This window comes from Mixophyes fleayi, chromosome 1 (assembly GCF_038048845.1).
Source record: "Mixophyes fleayi isolate aMixFle1 chromosome 1, aMixFle1.hap1, whole genome shotgun sequence".
In the NCBI taxonomy this organism is placed as follows: domain Eukaryota; kingdom Metazoa; phylum Chordata; class Amphibia; order Anura; family Limnodynastidae; genus Mixophyes; species Mixophyes fleayi.
Window position 1 is genome coordinate 460,850,728 of NC_134402.1, and position 7,309 is coordinate 460,858,036.

Below are 7,309 nucleotides of genomic sequence, written 5' to 3' on the forward strand. Positions count from 1 at the left end.
ATGTAACTGACTGATGTGTATAACTGACTGATGTGTGTAACTGACTGATGTGTGTAACTGACTGATATGTGTAACTGACTGATGTATGTAACTGACTGATGTATGTAACTGACTGATGTGTATAACTGACTGATGTGTATAACTGCCTGATGTGTGTAACTGACTGATGTGTGTAACTGACTGATGTATGTAACTGACTGATGTATGTAACTGACTGATGTGTGTAACTGACTGATGTGTGTAACTGACTGATGTGTGTAACTGACTGATGTGTGTAACTGACTGATGTGTGTAACTGACTGATGTATGTAACTGACTGATGTGTATAACTGACTGATGTATGTAACTGACTGATGTGTATAACTGACTGATGTATGTAACTGACTGATGTGTATAACTGACTGATGTATGTAACTGACTGATGTATGTAACTGACTGATGTATGTAACTGACTGATGTGTATAACTGACTGATGTATGTAACTGACTGATGTGTATAACTGACTGATGTATGTAACTGACTGATGTGTATAACTGACTGATGTATGTAACTGACTGATGTGTATAACTGACTGATGTGTATAACTGACTGATGTATGTAACTGACTGATGTGTATAACTGACTGATGTATGTAACTGACTGATGTATGTAACTGACTGATGTGTATAACTGACTGATGTATGTAACTGACTGATGTGTATAACTGACTGATGTGTATAACTGACTGATGTGTGTAACTGACTGATGTATGTAACTGACTGATGTGTGTAACTGACTGATGTGTGTAACTGACTGATGTGTATAACTGACTGATGTATGTAACTGACTGATGTGTGTAACTGACTGATGTGTATAACTGACTGATGTGTGTAACTGACTGATGTATGTAACTGACTGATGTGTGTAACTGACTGATGTGTGTAACTGACTGATGTGTGTAACTGACTGATGTATGTAACTGACTGATGTATGTAACTGACTGATGTGTGTAACTGACTGATGTATGTAACTGACTGATGTATGTAACTGACTGATGTGTATAACTGACTGATGTGTATAACTGACTGATGTATGTAACTGACTGATGTGTGTAACTGACTGATATGTGTAACTGACTGATGTGTGTAACTGACTGATGTATGTAACTGACTGATGTATGTAACTGACTGATGTATGTAACTGACTGATGTGTGTAACTGACTGATGTGTATAACTGACTGATGTGTATAACTGACTGATGTGTGTAACTGACTGATGTATGTAACTGACTGATGTGTGTAACTGACTGATGTGTGTAACTGACTGATGTATGTAACTGACTGATGTGTGTAACTGCCTGATGTGTGTAACTGACTGACGTGTGTAACTGACTGATGTATGTAACTGACTGACTGATGTATGTAACTGACTGATGTGTGTAACTGACTGATGTGTGTAACTGACTGATGTATGTAACTGACTGATGTGTGTAACTGACTGATGTGTGTAACTGACTGATGTGTGTAACTGACTGATGTATGTAACTGACTGATGTATGTAACTGACTGATGTGTGTAACTGCCTGATGTGTGTAACTGACTGACGTGTGTAACTGACTGACGTATGTAACTGACTGACTGATGTATGTAACTGACTGATGTGTGTAACTGACTGATGTGTGTAACTGACTGATGTGTGTAACTGACTGATGTGTGTAACTGACTGATGTATGTAACTGACTGACTGATGTATGTAACTGACTGATGTGTGTAACTGACTGATGTGTGTAACTGACTGATGTATGTAATTGACTGATGTGTGTAACTGACTGATGTGTGTAACTGACTGATGTATGTAACTGACTGATGTATGTAACTGACTGATGTGTGTAACTGACTGATGTGTGTAACTGACTGATGTGTGTAACTGACTGATGTATGTAACTGACTGATGTATGTAACTGACTGATGTGTGTAACTGACTGATGTGTGTAACTGACTGATGTGTGTAACTGACTGACGTGTGTAACTGACTGATGTATGTAACTGACTGACTGATGTATGTAACTGACTGATGTATGTAACTGACTGATGTATGTAACTGACTGATGTATGTAACTGACTGATGTGTGTAGCTGACTGATGTGTGTAGCTGACTCTCTATTCTCTCTCCTCTCACACTGTCCTCAGTACATAGCTCAGTCTCTGTTGTGTATTCACAGATCTCTCTACTGCTTAGTCATTATCAGCACTTTCCTTCTTACTCATCCTCTCTTTTTATCACTTCTCTTCTTCCACTTACTTCACTTTTAATCTGCTTATAGATCACTGTGTCCCATTGTCTTTTGTCCCTATCTTTTCTCTCTCAGTTTTACCAGACACAGGGATCTCTCTCAGCGGTCCTGAGTATATCACACCCCTCTGTCCCTGTCACCCCCGGCAACCACTAACCACTCCCCACTTTCACCCCTGGCAACCACCAACCACTCCCAACTGTCACCACAGGCAACCACCAACCACTCCCAACTGTCACCACAGCAACCACCAACCACTCCCAACTGTCACCACAGCAACCACCAACCACTCCCAACTGTCACCACAGCAACCACCAACCACTCCCAACTGTCACCACAGCAACCACCAACCACTCCCAACTGTCACCACAGCAACCACCAACCACTCCCAACTGTCACCACAGCAACCACCAACCACTCCCAACTGTCACCACAGCAACCACCAACCACTCCCAACAGTCACCCCCGGCAACCACCAACCACTCCCAACTGTCACCACAGCAACCACCAACCACTCCCAACTGTCACCACAGCAACCACCAACCACTCCCAACTGTCACCACAGCAACCACCAACCACTCCCAACTGTCACCACAGCAACCACCAACCACTCCCAACTGTCACCACAGCAACCACCAACCACTCCCAACTGTCACCACAGCAACCACCAACCACTCCCAACTGTCACCACAGCAACCACCAACCACTCCCAACTGTCACCACAGCAACCACCAACCACTCCCAACTGTCACCACAGCAACCACCAACCACTCCCAACTGTCACCACAGCAACCACCAACCACTCCCAACAGTCACCCCCGGCAACCACCAACCACTCCCAACTGTCACCACAGCAACCACCAACCACTCCCAACTGTCACCACAGCAACCACCAACCACTCCCAACTGTCACCACAGCAACCACCAACCACTCCCAACTGTCACCACAGCAACCACCAACCACTCCCAACTGTCACCACAGCAACCACCAACCACTCCCAACAGTCACCCCCGGCAACCACCAACCACTCCCAACTGTCACTTCTCCCTGCAGGATTTTTTTTAAAAAAAATCTTTATAGACACTTATAACAATTAACAAATGTGACCACATCCAACCAGGCAGGTAGATAAGCACAGCCACCAGTACACACCATAGTTGCCAAATCCGCTTGGGCTTCTTTTTTTCCCGAGTTGCGGGTTTTTTTAGGCTGCCGCTTGTTGCTTCTTTTTGGCCTTGGACGCACTGCCCACACATGGTCTCCTCAGACTGCATATTTTTTTTTATTATTTGGTCTGTTTACATTTAGTGTTTGGGACAATCACATGTTTTGTTTTATGGGCAGGTGCAGCGATATTCCTCCAATAAAGAAGCCTTTTTGTTTGTTGGTGGGCGGAGTCAGAGGAGGACATGGAATAAATCACAGGAAGACGGATCTGCAACAACCTGCTGAAATAAGTGCAGTGTCTGTACTATTGCTGCACTTATAGCAGGTAACACTGCTATATAACACCCTCCCGTCCCATTCAGTAGCTGCTCGTGTCATATGACTGCTTTCAGAGCCCTATTTTATACTGTTATATCATGGGGCTGTCTGGTGCAGACATACCAGTGTCCTTGCATACATTATACTCAGTTCACATATGTTGTGGATCTTGCCTTTTTTACTTGCCGGGCGATGCTGTGGTGTAATTATGGTTAATAAGAATCTCTGTGTATTTGGGGATGATTATTGAATCTGCAGCCATGTCAGTTTCCCTCATTTCAAAAGGGTAATTACCGTATATACTCGAGTATAAGTCGACCCGAATATAAGCCGAGGCACCTAATTTTACCACAAAAAACTGGGAAAACTTATTGACTCGAGTATAAGCCTAGGGTGGGAAATGCAGCAGCTACTGGTAAGTTTCAAAAATAAAAACAGTGCTGGATATCGTTAACACTGGGCTCCCAATAATACAAACGTGAGGTTGTAAATGAATATATCAAAATTTATTGTTATTAAACATCAATAAAATTTTATAAGTACATAATATATACTCATATCCTAATAAATTGTACACAAATGGTTAAACTAAATCCTCTGCACTTGGTATCAAGCCTAATAGGTGAACACAGATATAAATAACATTCACTAAAGACAACTCAGATCATTAATATATAAATCAATGAGACAGTCTGTGGATACTAAATACATGTGCCAGTTAAGTTTATTCTCCTTTAGAAGGTGATGAGCAGTTACTCCTAAGTGTTCAGAACAGTACAGTAATTTAGGCTTTAGTAATGCAAAAGATGCTGCACATACACTAAATAGAATTTGATATAATAGCTCAGATAAAGATAAGTTTGATTTTGTTTGCTGGAAGAAACATTTTAACAGAACAATACAATTTGCTTTGTGTGATTTAACCCTTATTATACTTGAAGTTTGGGATGTTTTTAGACTTTTCAATGATTTCACAGTTATGCAAAAGAATCTTTAGACACTTATTAATAGGTGACAAAAAATGAAAATATTGGACTTTATAAAACTGCTGCAAATAATTGCAGTGGACAAGTCAGGGTACTCACATGTGTCTCTGACCAGCGGGGCTAGATGGAAATGTCCCGGTCTTTAGCTTTGACTGACAGGCTCCTTTTCATTTAACTTTATTGTTCCATGTGCAATGAACACACAAAAACGGGCTACAATAAAATGGTGGCTGACAGTGATCCACAGAGGCTGCAGATGCCTGCAGATGAGCGGGGGAGACTGGAAAACGGAGACCAGGTAAGTGGGACTCGAGTATAAGCCGAGGGGGGCTTTTTTCAGCACAAAATATGTGCTGAAAAACTCGGCTTATACACGAGTATATACGGTAAATGCATTTGCTTCTTCTTTTGCCATATCAGTGTAGAAATGTGTCCTCTTGTGTTTATAAAGGTTTACTAAATGGAGATTGAGTGTAGAAATTAGTGTTCTAGAAAAGGACGGTCCCCTGTAAGTTGGGCTTCTTTTTGGGCTTTTTAGGATTGGTTTTGGGCTTGTTTTTCATTTCAGAGTTGGCAACACTGGTACACACATATACTTACATATAGATACACCTCAGGGTAATCAGGTTTGTGCTATCACACTTGATCGTTCCCCTTTTAAATAATTTTGACATTATTTTACATGAACACAAATATCTGACTGTGCAGAACAAGGGCTGTATGATTGGGAGACATATAAGGGAAGGTTCACACATCAGTAAATATATTAAATACAAGCACACAATTGTGTAAACTTACGAAGAGTCTTCCAAATCTTAAACTTTCAGAATGGGAACAAAAGTCAAAACATAATGATAAAAATAATGTATCTATGTTTGTCTGTGGTATTGTATGTAATGTAGGGACGCGGTCTCGGTATGTATATAATGACACCGCACACGTACCTGCATTGCTCTTGGCTGGGGGCATTCCTGGCACAGCGGTCACGCAGCAGATATTCTCAGTGTGTAGTCTATCCACCATGGGTTACCTACAGCATGCGGTGATGTGGTAATCTCTGAAGAAATCTCACCCTCCATAACCACATATTGAATAACATCTTTGTGTTGTTTTTCTCCACCATTCTGTGGAATATCATTCTGTACTGTATTAGTAACTTCCCATTGTGCCGACTGTATAGTCTATGGCTAAACCTGGGACAATGGCAGTCCGTTAAATGTGCAAGATTTCATGACCGAATGCAGAATGAGGTGTATATATGTTACGGCAAACAGTGCGGCATAAACTTATAGAACAGGTGACGAGGTATTCACCTTTAGCAGCCGCCTTTCCCGTAGAGACTGGTTATGCTCACAGGTACTCAGATGCCCCCAGGTCTTAAACTCTAAGTAGTATAAGTTTATACTCACAAAGCCGCCCACAGGTACACGGAACAGAGGCAGACCAACGATGTTGCAGACTGGACGGAGCACCAGAGGGAATGTCAGGTACCAGCAGGGTCAAGGTCACAGGCAAAGGTTCAATATCCAGAAGCAGGCAAAGGGTCATACACGGGTAGTCAAAATCCAAAAGGCAATACACCAACTGAGGCACAGGAGCAGGTTAGGCACAAAAGCACAGAACTATAACCGGCAGGGAGGCTAAGCCCTCCCTGCCTTATAAACAGACAGTGGCCAATGGAAATGGGGATGCAATCAGCCTTAGAGGCTGTCATAATGATTAGCATCTGTGCATTAGTGCGCGCGCCCGGCTGCACCTAATGCTGGGACGCGGCGCTATGTCCTACAGCGCCCCGTCCGTTGCCTAGGCAACGGCCGGGACGTGACCCGGAAGTGACGTCCCGGTCGTCATAGCGACGGCCGGGACACGGAGGAGCGAGTTCGTAACAATATATCGCAGAACAGTTTAAAAAGTGCTGCTCATCTCTAGATAAGATTTATTTACATATTATAAACGACTGCAGAATTAACTGCTGAGTGGGGTAATTGGCAGCAGCAATTTGCACAGTTCACCAGGGTAATTTGGCCTCCAACTGACTCTAATATCTGCAAATTTACCAAAAACATTATGGAATGGCGTTCCACAGAAACCGACAAACGTAGTGCTCAGCGCTGCACATTGACGGGATCATAATACAAGTAAATAACATACAATAACATGATACAGAAGGTGAAGATGACTCTGCCCACACAAGATTACAGTCTATGAGGTGGAAAAACACTTGTTACATAAGTTATAACAACTGTAGCTGTTGGTGGAGATACATGTTCATGGATACAGCCACTGTGCTAATTCTTGGCTCCAGACATTTGCTGGATACAGGTAATATGCTATTCCAGGTAGCTGATAACCACAGGCGGAACAGCAGTTCCTGACAGTTTGCAATCACAGGTACAGAGCTATGTGAAGGTATTTACAGCCACTGTGCTAATTCCTGGCTTCTGGCAGTTGGTGGACTCAGACAATCTGCTAGTTCCTGACTCTGAGTAGTTGGTAAGAGCAGCAGTTCCTGGCGGTTGGCAATTTAATTAAAAATACAGTAACGACAGGTACAACATTATTCCC